This window comes from Lissotriton helveticus (genome assembly GCF_964261635.1).
Source record: "Lissotriton helveticus chromosome 1_1 unlocalized genomic scaffold, aLisHel1.1 SUPER_1_unloc_86, whole genome shotgun sequence".
Taxonomy (NCBI): Eukaryota; Metazoa; Chordata; class Amphibia; order Caudata; family Salamandridae; genus Lissotriton; species Lissotriton helveticus.
Window position 1 is genome coordinate 178,729 of NW_027611732.1, and position 17,502 is coordinate 196,230.

Below are 17,502 nucleotides of genomic sequence, written 5' to 3' on the forward strand. Positions count from 1 at the left end.
GTAGAGTACCTGAAAGCAGAGGGGACAGAGTCTGGGTCACTCAGCAGTGACCAGGGTGGAACCAGGACGGAACCAGGCAATGTCGGGCGCAATCAGGTGGTCGTCGAGGCGCTTCTCTTCGCTGTCACGTGGGCTCTGGGGCATCTGCGACGTCCAGGAGCAGGTCACGATCTGTCCCACGCAGGCTCTCACCGTCGGTGCAGTCGGCTTCCGGTTTGGAGCAAACACGCCTTGGTAAAAGCAATCCACGCGGGATTGGAAGATGGCGTCTCACTCGGACCAGGAAGGTCAGAGTCGGGGCTCCCTTTCAGGGGAGCTGGTGTGGATCTGGAGCAACCAGAATCACGAGTCTTCTTTTGTAGTTCGTCGGCACAGGGACCACAAGCCAGCTGGCAAGTGACCGGGCCAACGCGTTGAGCCAAATCGTGCCAAAGGGCCCCACGCAGCACTCGTCGAGTGTGGAGGGCTGAACTTCGGCTCAGGAGTAGCTCAGGGTGGGGGCTTCTCAAACCCCGGTGTACAGCTTCGAGGGTCACTCGTGGGCTGCACGGTCAGCGTCTCGTGGTCACTTCAAGATGGCGTGCCCCACGCTTCCGGTCGCCTCCACGGGTCTCAGCTTTGCAGGGACTGTGGATCGGGCTGTTAGAAGCTGGGCAGGCTTGATCTCGTCGATCTCAGTCGCTCGAGTTCCGGCGGGAACTGCAACCAAGTAGACGTCGAGGGCTGGATGGTGCCTGCTGCTGCAGGGTGGTCACTCCTTGACCACAAGGGAGATTCTTCGGGCTTCCACGTTGAGATGGAGGGCGAAGGGTCCAGAATATCGTTTCAAATGTTTCTTCCAGGAAATCTGATGTGCATTGGCACTGCTCCCACTCTTATTCGAATCTGGTGGGCGTGATTACCTGCTAGGTCCCCTCCTATGGGTGGGACCCAGGAAGTGGGTGGATACACCCCCTTCCTTTGATCCAGGCCGCCCTGGCACGAGGGCTGGAGTGCCCCAGAACCGGTTTGGCCGGATTATGCAAGGGGCAGCCTTGTGCGCCCCAGGCAGTGTCTGGTTTCTTTCAAACCTCCCTGCTACAATACACTATCTCCTGTCTGGAGGGCGGTGACACCCTCCTGTGACAGGAAACCCTTTGTCCAGGACCCCCTTGACTGGGTTTCGGTCAGCTCCAGGGGTCCAGACATTTGTCTGTGGCAGAGGCATCCATTTTGTGGATCTTAAGGCCTTTGGAGAAATCAACCGCATTAAAGTGAAGTAACATGTCTTACCCCTCTAGAGGGGTGGAATGCCATCCCCGTCGCCAGAACTGGCGAGGGGATGGTATTCCAAAGCGTATGACACCTTACACGACATGTTTTGATAAAGCCAAACCAGAGTTGCTAAATAACCGCGAGGATTATAAGGCACTTAATAGTATATGGTATGGCATTATCCTGAAACAGCTTAGGGATTTGTTCCCGACGGCTGCAGACAGGCTCAGCTCATGCTAGAGCTCCATCTCACATAAAAACCATGCACCCAGCCTCCAGGATTGGTGAGGCCTGTCTATAGGAGTGGCTCACAGGTTTACATGTGTCCAGATATAGGTTTAGACATAGGTATACTATATCTAAGCAAGGGGTGTGTACACCACCTTACCCCAGCTGAGTGTTCAGCCAGTTGTGTCAATTTAAGAACCAGCCAGGGGTGGCAAAAGATATGCTGCAGCCCCTGGTAGGCCTTAGTGGCTCCTGTGCCCTGTGCACCTATAGTGCATTCTACAGGGGCTGACAAGGAGTCCATTTCCAATTGGTATGTGCCTATAGCACATGTGTCATTAATTTAGTGAGAGAACAGCAGGCTGGGGGTCTGATCAGCAGGCCCACAGCCTCAGTAGTCGAAAACCAGTGAAGCAAAAAGCAAAAATTTGGGGTGACCATAGGATAGCAGACCCTACTCTCCTACACAACCCCCCCCCAAACGCAGGGACATTAAACTAACCTTGACCAGATAAGTCTTCATGTTCTAAGTGGAAGTACCTGGAGAGACCATCTGCATTACCATGGTCAGTCCCTGGGCGGTGCTCCACTGTAAAGTCCATCCCCTGTAGGGAAATGGACCACCTGAGCAGTTTGGGATTTTCACCCTTCATCTGATTAAGCCATAAGAGGGGCTTATGGTCTGTTTGCACTAGGAAGTGAGTTCCAAACAAGTAGGACCTCAACTTCTTTAATGCCCAAACCACAGCAAAGGCCTCCCTCTCAATGGCTGACCAACGTTTTTCTCTTGGGGTTAGCCTCCTGCTAATGAAAGCAATTGGCTGGTCTTGACCATCTTGATTAAGTTGTGAGAGTACAGCTCCCACCCCCAACTCAGAAGCATCTGTCTGAACAATGAACTGTTTGGAGTAGTCAGGACTCTTTAGGATAGGTGCAGAGCACATGGCCTTCTTCAGGTCTTCAAATGCCTTCTGACAGCTAACTGTCCACTGAACCTTTTTTGGCATCTTCTTGGATGTCAAGTCATTTAATGGTGTCACTATAGACCCATAGTTTTTCACAAACTTTCTGTAATACCCAGTCAGGCCCAAGAAGGCTCTGACTTGTGTCTGGGTAACTGGAGGAGCCCAGTCCTGTATGGCCTGGATTTTGCTTTCCAGTGGCTGAACCTGGCCTCCACCTACTAGGTGGCCCAGGTATACAACCTTACTCTGCCCTATCTGGCACTTTGTGGCCTTGATAGTTAGGCCTGCCTTTTGCAGGGCCTCCAAAACTTTCTTCAGGTGGATCAGGTGATCCTCCCAGGTGGAGCTAAAGACAGCAATATCATCCAGATAAGCTGCACAGAAGTCATCCAACCCAGTAAGGACTTGGTTCACCAACCTTTGAAAAGTGGCAGGTGCATTCTTCAAACCAAAGGGCATTACCACAAACTGATAATGTCCACTAGGGGTAGAGAATGCTGTTTTGGCTTTTGACTCCTCAGCTAGTCTGATTTGCCAGTAGCCAGCTGTCAGATCAAATGTGCTCAGAAACTTGGCAGAAGCCAATCTGTCAATGAGCTCATCTGCTCTTGGAATGGGGTGAGCATCTGTCCTAGTGACAGCATTGAGACCCCTGTAATCCACGCAAAACCTCATTTCTCTCTTACCATCTTGGGTATGAGGTTTTGGCACCAGGACTACTGGGCTGGCCCATGGGCTCTCTGATGGCTCAATCACTCCAAGCTCCAACATCTTTTGCACCTCAGCCTTGATGCAATCCCTGACATGATCAGGTTGCCTGTAGATCTTATTCTTGACAGGCAGACTGTCACCAGTGTCCACAACATGGGTACACCAGTCAGTTTGGCTGGGTGTGAGTGAAAACATTTGCCTGTGAGCCTGCAAAACTTGTCTGCAGTCCCTCTGTTGCTGGTCAGTGAGGCTGCCTGCCAAGGCTACTCCATCAACTGAACCATCATCAGGGTTCTGGGAAAGCAGGTCTGGGAGAGGGTCACTCTCTTCCTCCTGTTCCCCATCTGTGGCCATGAGCAAGCTCATGTCCTCCCTGTCTACAAATGCTTTCAAGCGATTCACATGGATTACCCTGTGAGGGCTCCTGGGTGTTCCAAAGTCTACCAAGTAGGTGACTTCCCCTTTCTTCTCAATAATAGGATAGGGTCCACTCCATTTGTCTTGGAGTGCTGCTGGAGCCACTGGCTCCAGTACCCATACCTTCTGTCCTGGTTGGAACTCTACCAGTACAGCCTTTTGGTCATGCCAAGCTTTCTGCAATTCTTGGCTGGCCTCCAGGTTTTTGGATGCTCTTTCCATGTACTCAGCCATCCTGGAGCGGAGACCAAGTACATAGTCCACTATGTCTAGTTTGGGCTTTTTGAGAGGTAACTCCCATCCTTCCTTCACCAAACACAATGGACCTCTCACAGGGTGGCCAAACAAAAGTTCAAAAGGGCTGTAGCCAACCCCCTTCTGTGGGACCTCTCTGTAAGCAAAGAGCAGGCAGGGTAAAAGAATGTCCCATTTCCGCCTGAGCTTCTCTGGTAATCCTTTTATCATGCCTTTAAGGGTCTTGTTAAATCTCTCCACAAGCCCATTGCATTGTGGATGATATGGGGTGGTAAACTTGTAGTTTACTCCACATTCCTTCCACATTGCTTTTAGATAGCTGGACATAAAATTTGTCCCTCTATCTGATAGTACCTCCTTAGGAAAGCCCACTCTTGAGAAAACTGCAATGAGGGCTTTTGCCACCACAGGTGCTGTGGTGGTCCTTAGGGGAATAGCCTCTGGGTACCTGGTGGCATGATCCACTACCACCAGTATGAATCTGTTCCCAGATGCTGTTTGGGGGTCCATTGGACCCACAATATCAATTCCAACTCTCTCAAAGGGGACCCCCACCACAGGTAGTAGTATTAGGGGGGCCTTTGTTGTGCCACCTGACTTACCACTGGCTTGGCAAGTGACACAGGAGCGACAAAACTCCTTGACATCCTCTGACATGTGAGGCCAGTGAAAGTGTGGAACAAGCCTGTCCCACGTCTTGTTCTGGCCTAAGTGTCCTGCAAGGGGAATATCATGGGCCAAGGTAAGGAGGAATCCCCTAAACTGCAGAGGTATCACCAACCTCCTGGTCATGCCAGGCTTGGGGGTTCTAGCCTCTGAGTAAAGGAGTCCCTCATCCCAATACACTGTATGGGTACCTTGGGCATCCCCAGCAGCCTCAGCAGCAGCCTGCTGTCTGAGGGGTTCAAGGGAAGGGCAATCTAATTGAGCCTGCCTCAGGTCTGCCCTTGAGGGTCCCCCTGTCCCCAGAAACTCAACCTGGTCAGGTTCAAGCTCCTCAGAGACAGTCTCCTCTTGGACTGCAGAATCAGTTTCCTCTGAAACCTGATCCTCAACCTGGGGCAAGGTGGAAGGCGAGGCCTTTCCTCTCTTGCTCCTTCTCTTGGGTTGTGGCTGGTCTATTGTCTCAAGATCCACCACTGGTTCAGGAAGGCACTTCTTAGCCTGAGCCCTTGTCATGGCAAGGACATGCTCTGAAATCCCTAGCATTTCTGCATGAGTCCTGTACTCCACTTCTGACCATGCTGAGCTTTCAAGGTCATTGCCTAACAGACAGTCTACTGGTAGGTCTGCACTCACCACAACTTTCTTTAGGCCATCAACCCCTCCCCAGGAGAAGTTCACAACTGCCACACTATGGGAGGTAGTGGAGTTGCTTGCATTGGTTACTAGGTAGCTCTCTCCTAGTACAATCTGTCCAGGGTCCACAAAGCCAGGGGTCACCATGGTGACACTAGCACATGTGTCCCTGTAAGCTTGAGCCAGTTTCTCATTTATTAAGGGAGTCTGCCTGTATTTGCCCAGGTTAGTGGGGCTTACTGCAGTGGGCAACTCAATGTCCACATCATACAGGAGAACTGCCTGTGTAGGGACTCTGACTAGGCCAGATCCTACTTCAACACCCAGGGTCAACCCAGCTACACCCTTGGACTGTGTTCCACCACTGCTTACTGTACTTGGGGTTGCAGTTGCTTTAGGAGCTGTAGTGGTGGGAACTGGATTTGCCTTGGTGCACTCACTGCCCCAGTGGGAAACTGATTTGCAGGTATTACACCAAGGTGTCTTTGGACCTTTGTTCTTCTTCTTCTTGTTACCATTTTGGGAACCACCCTCCTTACTATTAGTTTGGGGGCCTGAAGACTTCTGGTCTTTTTCTCTATCTTTCTGATTCTGATTACCACCCTTCTGGTCTGTTTTCTTCTGGTCACCACCTTGGTTCTGGGGTTTCTGCTTAATCCTTGTTCTGACCCATTTGTCTGCCTTCTTTCCCAATTCTTGGGGAGAGGTCAGATCAGAGTCAATAAGGTATTGATGCAACAGCTGGTTTGTACAGTTATTAAGGATCTGTTCTCTCATCATAAGATTGTACAATCCTGTATAGTCTGAAACTTTACTTCCCTGTAACCAACCCTCCAAAGCCTTAGTGGCACACTCCACAAAATCAGTCCAGTCTTGAGTCTGTGCTTTCTGGGTGTCTCTGAACAACAACCTGTATTGCTCAGTGGTTAGGCCATACCCTTCAATGAGAGCACTCTTCAAAACAGAGTAGTTTTTGGCATCCTCAGGTCTAACTGTGAGGAGCCTGTCTCTCCCTTTCTCAGAAAAGGAGTACCACAAAATTGCAGCCCACTGATTCTCAGGAACCTGCTGTACCATGCAGGCTCTCTCAAGAGCAGTCATCCATTTGTGGATGTCATCCCCTTCTTTAAAGGGGGGCACAATTTTGGTCAGGTTTCTATTATCATAGGCCCTGTCTTTTTCTCTTGGAAAATTGCTGCCACCAGTGACATCTAAGCCACTTAATTTCTGCTCTCTTGCCAAGGCAAGTTTAGCTTGAGCTAAGGTAAGCTTAGCTTGACTCAGGGCTACCTCCTCTCTCTCTATCTGGAGTCTGACAGCCCTCATTCTAGCCCTATGCTCAGCTTTCTGAGAAGCACTCATGCCTCTCTCTGATTCTCTGGAGGCACTAGAAAGATGAGAGTCCCCTGAGGGAGATCTCACTCTTCTGTTGCCTGGGAGAATCATTTGTTGGGATCTGGGGAGGTGCTGGCCCTCTCCATTTCCCAGTAGGTCCAAGTTGGCCTGGCTAAGCCTACCAACTGGAACCTGGCTACCCTGATCCTGTACTTCTAAGTCCCCAGCATCTGAGTCCTCATCCAAGTCATCATCATCCTCCTCTTCAGGGGGATCAACTGCAGGGGGGTTCCCTCCAGTTCCTGTATCTAGGGAAGCTGCTTTTGCCTTCTCTAAGTCATCCTGTTCTAGGAGTTCTACCAGAATTAGGCAGGTGGGGCTTCTGCCCCTTTTTAACCCTCTTGCTTTGCACAAGACAATCAAGTCTCTGCGGGTTAGTTTGTCATATCCAGAAGTTGCCTGGGTAGGGTCAACTGTCACAGGACTAGACCCTGAGGCCTTTCCTGTGTCGGACATGGTTACTAGTGAGGTGTAAGTGGTGCACTTACCTACACTAAGTGTTTTCCTACTGGACCTTGCTAGTGAGTTGTAGTCAGGGGTGTGCTACTCCCTTCAACCTACAACTACTAAGTTCAGTAGAACTTAATATGCTAAGCTTTTGATTTTATATGTACCTAGAGGTACTTGATGTGATCTTTCAATTTGATATAAAGATTGCAATGGTAAAACAACAGCAAGCTCAAATCCGCACCGCTGCTCACCAATGTGAGAAGTTGGCCTGGTAGGGGATGTTTCCAATTCTGGAACCACCTACTACCTGACCAAACAATCCCCTTATGGTGTCTGGTTGTAAGTCAACCTTATTAGACAAGCTATCCTAGTGGTAGCATGGACTAAGCAGCCTAAAGGCTTAACTTAAGAGGTCGTGTTAAGCGAGCTGTTTTACCACATACAATCCTGTAATACCAAATGAAAGGACACCACACAAGTATATATTATAAAAATATATGTGTTTATTACTAAAAACAATCCCCAGTATTCTTTATGAATAAAGGGGCACAAGCGTTAAATCAAAAGCACTGTTTAAACATACAAAGTTGCACAATTATGGATGAGGGCAGGGGGCCACTCGAACCATATACTAAACAAGTGGTATAAGAGAGGCCACTCGAACAGTGGTTAGGCCTAGGGCCTAGGGAATCGCTGGGAGCAGTCAGGACAAGCAATGCTGAAGTCGGGAATGGCCCTCGGGATTCGGGAGATGTGCGGAAAGCGCACGCATGCACCAATGTTAACCAATGGTGCGTAAAAGTCAAATAGTTAAAGTTTAAGGACACTTCCGCTGAACCTAGAGGAACAAAACTTAACACACAGACCCTAGAGGTGTGCACCAGTGTGGGAACACCGGCGGAGCAAAGTTACCTCACCCACAGGAAGTGGGTGCACAGGGTCGAAGTGGCGTCGGGTTTTGACACGCAGGCTCTTGGTGCTTGAAGCTGAAAGGGCTGCAGGCAGGGTGAAGACGAAGTGTCCGGTGGAGTCCAAGGGTGGACTCAAGTTGTAGAGTACCTGAAAGCAGAGGGGACAGAGTCTGGGTCACTCAGCAGTGACCAGGGTGGAACCAGGACGGAACCAGGCAATGTCGGGCGCAATCAGGTGGTCGTCGAGGCGCTTCTCTTCGCTGTCACGTGGGCTCTGGGGCATCTGCGACGTCCAGGAGCAGGTCACGATCTGTCCCACGCAGGCTCTCACCGTCGGTGCAGTCGGCTTCCGGTTTGGAGCAAACACGCCTTGGTAAAAGCAATCCACGCGGGATTGGAAGATGGCGTCTCACTCGGACCAGGAAGGTCAGAGTCGGGGCTCCCTTTCAGGGGAGCTGGTGTGGATCTGGAGCAACCAGAATCACGAGTCTTCTTTTGTAGTTCGTCGGCACAGGGACCACAAGCCAGCTGGCAAGTGACCGGGCCAACGCGTTGAGCCAAATCGTGCCAAAGGGCCCCACGCAGCACTCGTCGAGTGTGGAGGGCTGAACTTCGGCTCAGGAGTAGCTCAGGGTGGGGGCTTCTCAAACCCCGGTGTACAGCTTCGAGGGTCACTCGTGGGCTGCACGGTCAGCGTCTCGTGGTCACTTCAAGATGGCGTGCCCCACGCTTCCGGTCGCCTCCACGGGTCTCAGCTTTGCAGGGACTGTGGATCGGGCTGTTAGAAGCTGGGCAGGCTTGATCTCGTCGATCTCAGTCGCTCGAGTTCCGGCGGGAACTGCAACCAAGTAGACGTCGAGGGCTGGATGGTGCCTGCTGCTGCAGGGTGGTCACTCCTTGACCACAAGGGAGATTCTTCGGGCTTCCACGTTGAGATGGAGGGCGAAGGGTCCAGAATATCGTTTCAAATGTTTCTTCCAGGAAATCTGATGTGCATTGGCACTGCTCCCACTCTTATTCGAATCTGGTGGGCGTGATTACCTGCTAGGTCCCCTCCTATGGGTGGGACCCAGGAAGTGGGTGGATACACCCCCTTCCTTTGATCCAGGCCACCCTGGCACGAGGGCTGGAGTGCCCCAGAACCGGTTTGGCCGGATTATGCAAGGGGCAGCCTTGTGCGCCCCAGGCAGTGTCTGGTTTCTTTCAAACCTCCCTGCTACAATACACTATCTCCTGTCTGGAGGGCGGTGACACCCTCCTGTGACAGGAAACCCTTTGTCCAGGACCCCCTTGACTGGGTTTCGGTCAGCTCCAGGGGTCCAGACATTTGTCTGTGGCAGAGGCATCCATTTTGTGGATCTTAAGGCCTTTGGAGAAATCAACCGCATTAAAGTGAAGTAACATGTCTTACCCCTCTAGAGGGGTGGAATGCCATCCCCGTCGCCAGAACTGGCGAGGGGATGGTATTCCAAAGCGTATGACACCTTACACGACATGTTTTGATAAAGCCAAACCAGAGTTGCTAAATAACCGCGAGGATTATAAGGCACTTAATAGTATATGGTATGGCATTATCCTGAAACAGCTTAGGGATTTGTTCCCGACGGCTGCAGACAGGCTCAGCTCATGCTAGAGCTCCATCTCACATAAAAACCATGCACCCAGCCTCCAGGATTGGTGAGGCCTGTCTATAGGAGTGGCTCACAGGTTTACATGTGTCCAGATATAGGTTTAGACATAGGTATACTATATCTAAGCAAGGGGTGTGTACACCACCTTACCCCAGCTGAGTGTTCAGCCAGTTGTGTCAATTTAAGAACCAGCCAGGGGTGGCAAAAGATATGCTGCAGCCCCTGGTAGGCCTTAGTGGCTCCTGTGCCCTGTGCACCTATAGTGCATTCTACAGGGGCTGACAAGGAGTCCATTTCCAATTGGTATGTGCCTATAGCACATGTGTCATTAATTTAGTGAGAGAACAGCAGGCTGGGGGTCTGATCAGCAGGCCCACAGCCTCAGTAGTCGAAAACCAGTGAAGCAAAAAGCAAAAATTTGGGGTGACCATAGGATAGCAGACCCTACTCTCCTACACCACCGATGCGTCACTTTTTGTGACGCACCAGTGGCATAAAAAATGCGCCTTGTTGAGTCATATTTACAAAGAGACGCATCTAGGTAGAATCGTCTCTTTGTAAACCCCTGCGCCACATTATACCTGCGCCAGGTATATGTATGCAAGGGTGGTGTATTGACGCAAGGAAGGGTCGTAAAAGTGACGCAGTGAAATTATGAGATTTCACTGCGTCACTTTTAGGACACCGTTGCGTCAAATTCTTGAGCCTGCCTCACAGCAGGCGTAAGACTGACGCAGGCCCTTTCACATGGGGTTTGCCCCATGTGAAAGGACGCATTGCTGGAGTTGCGTCACTTTTGTGACACACTCTAGCAATGCTTCACTTTTGCGCTTACAGATACGTCAGAAATACTGACGTATCTGTAACTCCTTGCGACATGATGCATCATACATTAAATATGACGCATCAGGAATGTCGCAAGGAGTGCGCACTGAAAAGTGACGCATCGCTGCTTTCACGCAGCGTTGCGTCATTTCTCATAAATGAGGCCCCTGCAATGGAACTCAGAATGTACGCAAGACAACAGCAGTATTTCATAGACCCTAAACCTTATCTGCAGATGAAGGGGACCCCTCACTGAGTGGTACTGTTCATCTGCAGATAAGGTTTAGGGTCTATGCAACATCCATTGGGCTCACGGGGCTTCAGCCCCCCCCGTCGTGTCTGTCAGCCCGGGCAGAGACAGCTTCGGGGGCTGGTGACCATCTCGTTGCAGCCGCACCCGAGGACTTAACAGGTCTTTAAAAGACCATTTACTTGTAAATGAGGCTTTTGTTGTGTTTTCGCCCCTTCTTTCAGTCACTCTGTCTATGGTTGGAAGAATTAGCCCCCCCCCTGAAATGTAGCTCTAGTTGCCTGCCTGCCGCTCAGTATCAAGAATATAATTAGGGCTTGTAGGAAGGTGGCTACCTGACTATGGTTACCCCGGATTTTTTGCCTGTGTTTAGCTGGTTTTTGACTTAGTTGACCTGGTTCCCTGCTAATCAGGGCCCCAGGCCATCTGCTCTCTCTGTAAAATGGATTCCATGTACCCTAGGTGTAGGAGAGTAGGGTCTGCTATCCTATGGTCACCCCAAATTTTTGCTTTTTGCTTCACTGGTTTTCGACTACTGAGGCTGTGGGCCTGCTGATCAGACCCCCAGCCTGCTGTTCTCTCACTAAATTAATGACACATGTGCTATAGGCACATACCAATTGGAAATGGACTCCTTGTCAGCCCCTGTAGAATGCACTATAGGTGCACAGGGCACAGGAGCCACTAAGGCCTACCAGGGGCTGCAGCATACCTTTTGCCACCCCTGGCTGGTTCTTAAATTGACACAACTGGCTGATCACTCAGCTGGGGTAAGGTGGTGTACACACCCCTTGCTTAGATATAGTATACCTATGTCTAAACCTATATCTGGACACATGTAAACCTGTGAGCCACTCCTATAGACAGGCCTCACCAATCCTGGAGGCTGGGTGCATGGTTTTTATGTGAGATGGAGCTCTAGCATGAGCTGAGCCTGTCTGCAGCCGTCGGGAACAAATCCCTAAGCTGTTTCAGGATAATGCCATACCATATACTATTAAGTGCCTTATAATCCTCGCGGTTATTTAGCAACTCTGGTTTGGCTTTATCAAAACATGTCGTGTAAGGTGTCATACGCTTTGGAATACCATCCCCTCGCCAGTTCTGGCGACGGGGATGGCATTCCACCCCTCTAGAGGGGTAAGACATGTTACTTCACTTTAATGCGGTTGATTTCTCCAAAGGCCTTAAGATCCACAAAATGGATGCCTCTGCCACAGACAAATGTCTGGACCCCTGGAGCTGACCGAAACCCAGTCAAGGGGGTCCTGGACAAAGGGTTTCCTGTCACAGGAGGGTGTCACCGCCCTCCAGACAGGAGATAGTGTATTGTAGCAGGGAGGTTTGAAAGAAACCAGACACTGCCTGGGGCGCACAAGGCTGCCCCTTGCATAATCCGGCCAAACCGGTTCTGGGGCACTCCAGCCCTCGTGCCAGGGCGGCCTGGATCAAAGGAAGGGGGTGTATCCACCCACTTCCTGGGTCCCACCCATAGGAGGGGACCTAGCAGGTAATCACGCCCACCAGATTCGAATAAGAGTGGGAGCAGTGCCAATGCACATCAGATTTCCTGGAAGAAACATTTGAAACGATATTCTGGACCCTTCGCCCTCCATCTCAACGTGGAAGCCCGAAGAATCTCCCTTGTGGTCAAGGAGTGACCACCCTGCAGCAGCAGGCACCATCCAGCCCTCGACGTCTACTTAGTTGCAGTTCCCGCCGGAACTCGAGCGACTGAGATCGACGAGATCAAGCCTGCCCAGCTTCTAACAGCCCGATCCACAGTCCATGCAAAGCTGAGACCCGTGGAGGTGACCGGAAGCGTGGGGCACGCCATCTTGAAGTGACCACGAGACGCTGACCGTGCAGCCCACGAGTGACCCTCGAAGCTGTACACCGGGGTTTGAGAAGCCCCCACCCTGAGCTACTCCTGAGCCGAAGTTCAGCCCTCCACACTCGACGAGTGCTGCGTGGGGCCCTTTGGCACGATTTGGCTCAACGCGTTGGCCCGGTCACTTGCCAGCTGGCTTGTGGTCCCTGTGCCGACGAACTACCAAAGAAGACTCGTGAATCTGGTTGCTCCAGATCCACACCAGCTCCCCTGAAAAGGAGCCCCGACTCTGACCTTCCTGGTCCGAGTGAGAAGCAATCTTCCGATCCTGCGTGGATTGCTCTTACCAAGGCTTGTTTGCTCCAAACCTGAAGCCGACTGCACCGACGGTGAGAGCCTGCGTGGGACAGATCGTGACCTGCTCCTGGACGTCGCAGATGCCCCAGAGCCCACGTGACAGCGGAGAGAAGCTCCTCGACGACCACCTGATTGCGCCCGACATTGCCTGGTTCCGTCCTGGTTCCACCCTGGTCACTGCTGAGTGACCCAGACTCTGTCCCCTCTGCTTTCAGGTACTCTACAACTTGAGTCCACCCTTGGACTCCACCGGACACTTCGTCTTCACCCTGCCTGCAGCCCTTTCAGCTCCAAGCACCAAGAGCCTGCGTGTCAAAACCCGACGCCACTTCGACCCTGTGCACCCACTTCCTGTGGGTGAGGTAACTTTGCTCCGCCGGTGTTCCCACACTGGTGCACACCTCTAGGGTCTGTGTGTTAAGTTTTGTTCCTCTAGGTTCAGCGGAAGTGTCCTTAAACTTTAACTATTTGACTTTTACGCACCATTGGTTAACATTGGTGCATGCGTGCGCTTTCCGCACATCTCCCGAATCCCGAGGGCCATTCCCGACTTCAGCATTGCTTGTCCTGACTGCTCCCAGCGATTCCCTAGGCCCTAGGCCTAACCACTGTTCGAGTGGCCTCTCTTATACCACTTGTTTAGTATATGGTTTGAGTGGCCCCCCGCCCTCATCCATAATTGTGCAACTTGTATGTTTAAACAGTGCTTTTGATTTAACGCTTGTGCCCCTTTATTCATAAAGAATACTGGGGATTGTTTTTAGTAATAAACACATATATTTTTATAATATATACTTGTGTGGTGTCCTTTCATTTGGTATTACAGGATTGTATGTGGTAAAACAGCTCGCTTAACACGACCTCTTAAGTTAAGCCTTTAGGCTGCTTAGTCCATGCTACCCCTAGGATAGCTTGTCTAATAAGGTTGACTTACAACCAGACACCATAAGGGATTGTTTGGTCAGGTAGTAGGTGGTTCCAGAATTGGAAACATCCCCTACCAGGCCAACTTCTCACATTGGTGAGCAGCGGTGCGGATTTGAGCTTGCTGTTGTTTTACCATTGCAATCTTTATATCAAATTGAAAGATCACATCAAGTACCTCTAGGTACATATAAAATCAAAAGCTTAGCATATTAAGTTCTACTGAACTTAGTAGTTGTAGGTTGAAGGGATTAGCACACCCTGACTACAACTAACTAGCAAGGTACAGTAGGAAAACACTTAGTGTAGGTAAGTGCACCACTTACACCTCACTAGTAACCATGTCTGACACAGGAAAAGCCTCAGGGTCTGCTCCTGTGACAGTTGACCCTACCCAGGCAACTTTTGGATATGACAAACTAACCCGCAGAGACTTGATTGCCTTGTGCAAAGCAAGAGGGTTAAAAAGGGGCAGAAGCCCCACCTGCCTAACCCTGGTAGAAATCCTAGAACAGGATGACTTAGAGAAGGCTAAAGCAGCTTCCCTAGACACAGGAAATGGAGAGAACCCCCCTGTAGTTGATCCCCCTGAAGAGGAGGATGATGATGACTTGGATGAGGACTCAGATGTTGGGGACTTAGAAGTACAGGATCAGGGTAGCCAGGTTCCAGTTGGTAGGCTTAGCCAGGCCAACTTGGACCTACTGGGGAATGGAGAGGGCCAGCACCTCCCCAGAACCCAACATGTGATTCTCCCAGGCAACAGAAGAGTGAGATCTCCCTCAGGGGACTCTCATCTTTCTAGTGCCTCCAGAGAATCAGAGAGAGGCATGAGTGCTTCTCAGAAAGCTGAGCATAGGGCTAGAATGAGGGCTGTCAGACTCCAGATAGAGAGAGAGGAGGTAGCCCTGAGTCAAGCTAAGCTTACCTTAGCTCAAGCTAAACTTGCCTTGGCAAGAGAGCAGAAATTAAGTGGCTTAGATGTCACTGGTGGCAGCAATTTTCCAAGAGAAAAAGACAGGGCCTATGACAATAGAAACCTGACCAAGATTGTGCCCCCCTTTAAAGAAGGGGATGACATCCACAAATGGATGACTGCTCTTGAGAGAGCCTGCATGGTACAGCAGGTTCCTGAGAATCAGTGGGCTGCAATTTTGTGGTACTCCTTTTCTGAGAAAGGGAGGGACAGGCTCCTCACAGTTAGACCTGAGGATGCCAAAAACTACTCTGTTTTGAAGAGTGCTCTCATTGAAGGGTATGGCCTAACCACTGAGCAATACAGGTTGTTGTTCAGAGACACCCAGAAAGCACAGACTCAAGACTGGACTGATTTTGTGGAGTGTGCCACTAAGGCTTTGGAGGGTTGGTTACAGGGAAGTAAAGTTTCAGACTATACAGGATTGTACAATCTTATGATGAGAGAACAGATCCTTAATAACTGTACAAACCAGCTGTTGCATCAATACCTTATTGACTCTGATCTGACCTCTCCCCAAGAATTGGGAAAGAAGGCAGACAAATGGGTCAGAACAAGGATTAAGCAGAAACCCCAGAACCAAGGTGGTGACCAGAAGAAAACAGACCAGAAGGGTGGTAATCAGAATCAGAAAGATAAAGAAAAAGACCAGAAGTCTTCAGGCCCCCAAACTAATAGTAAGGAGGGTGGTTCCCAAAATGGTAACAAGAAGAAGAAGAACAAAGGTCCAAAGACACCTTGGTGTAATACCTGCAAATCAGTTTCACACTGGGGCAGTGAGTGCACCAAGGCAAATCCAGTTCCCACCACTACAGCTCCTAAAGCAACTGCAACCCCAAGTACAGTAAGCAGTGGTGGAACACAGTCCAAGGGTGTAGCTGGGTTGACCCTGGGTATTGAAGTAGGATCTGGCCTAGTCAGAGTCCCTACACAGGCAGTTCTCCTGTATGATGTGGACATTGAGTTGCCCACTGCAGTAAGCCCCACTAACCTGGGCAAATACAGGCAGACTCCCTTAATAAATGAGAAACTGGCTCAAGCTTACAGGGACACATGTGCTAGTGTCACCATGGTGACCCCTGGCTTTGTGGACCCTGGACAGATTGTACTAGGAGAGAGCTACCTAGTAACCAATGCAAGCAACTCCACTACCTCCCATAGTGTGGCAGTTGTGAACTTCTCCTGGGGAGGGGTTGATGGCCTAAAGAAAGTTGTGGTGAGTGCAGACCTACCAGTAGACTGTCTGTTAGGCAATGACCTTGAAAGCTCAGCATGGTCAGAAGTGGAGTACAGGACTCATGCAGAAATGCTAGGGATTTCAGAGCATGTCCTTGCCATGACAAGGGCTCAGGCTAAGAAGTGCCTTCCTGAACCAGTGGTGGATCTTGAGACAATAGACCAGCCACAACCCAAGAGAAGGAGCAAGAGAGGAAAGGCCTCGCCTTCCACCTTGCCCCAGGTTGAGGATCAGCTTTCAGAGGAAACTGATTCTGCAGCCCAAGAGGAGACTGTCTCTGAGGAGCTTGAACCTGACCAGGTTGAGTTTCTGGGGACAGGGGGACCCTCAAGGGCAGACCTGAGGCAGGCTCAATTAGATTGCCCTTCCCTTGAACCCCTCAGACAGCAGGCTGCTGCTGAGGCTGCTGGGGATGCCCAAGGTACCCATACTGTGTATTGGGATGAGGGACTCCTTTACTCAGAGGCTAGAGCCCCCAAGCCTGGCATGACCAGGAGGTTGGTGATACCTCTGCAGTTTAGGGGATTCCTCCTTACCTTGGCCCATGATATTCCCCTTGCAGGACACTTAGGCCAGAACAAGACGTGGGACAGGCTTGTTCCACACTTTCACTGGCCTCACATGTCAGAGGATGTCAAGGAGTTTTGTCGCTCCTGTGTCACTTGCCAAGCCAGTGGTAAGTCAGGTGGCACAACAAAGGCCCCCCTAATACCACTACCTGTGGTGGGGGTCCCCTTTGAGAGAGTTGGAATTGATATTGTGGGTCCAATGGACCCCCAAACAGCATCTGGGAACAGATTCATACTGGTGGTAGTGGATCATGCCACCAGGTACCCAGAGGCTATTCCCCTAAGGACCACCACAGCACCTGTGGTGGCAAAAGCCCTCATTGCAGTTTTCTCAAGAGTGGGCTTTCCTAAGGAGGTACTATCAGATAGAGGGACAAATTTTATGTCCAGCTATCTAAAAGCAATGTGGAAGGAATGTGGAGTAAACTATAAGTTTACCACCCCATATCATCCACAATGCAATGGGCTTGTGGAGAGATTTAACAAGACCCTTAAAGGCATGATAAAGGGATTACCAGAGAAGCTCAGGCGGAAATGGGACATTCTTTTACCCTGCCTGCTCTTTGCTTACAGAGAGGTCCCACAGAAGGGGGTTGGCTACAGCCCTTTTGAACTTTTGTTTGGCCACCCTGTGAGAGGTCCATTGTGTTTGGTGAAGGAAGGATGGGAGTTACCTCTCAAAAAGCCCAAACTAGACATAGTGGACTATGTACTTGGTCTCCGCTCCAGGATGGCTGAGTACATGGAAAGAGCATCCAAAAACCTGGAGGCCAGCCAAGAATTGCAGAAAGCTTGGCATGACCAAAAGGCTGTGCTGGTAGAGTTCCAACCAGGACAGAAGGTATGGGTACTGGAGCCAGTGGCTCCAGCAGCACTCCAAGACAAATGGAGTGGACCCTATCCTATTATTGAGAAGAAAGGGGAAGTCACCTACTTGGTAGACTTTGGAACACCCAGGAGCCCTCACAGGGTAATCCATGTGAATCGCTTGAAAGCATTTGTAGACAGGGAGGACAT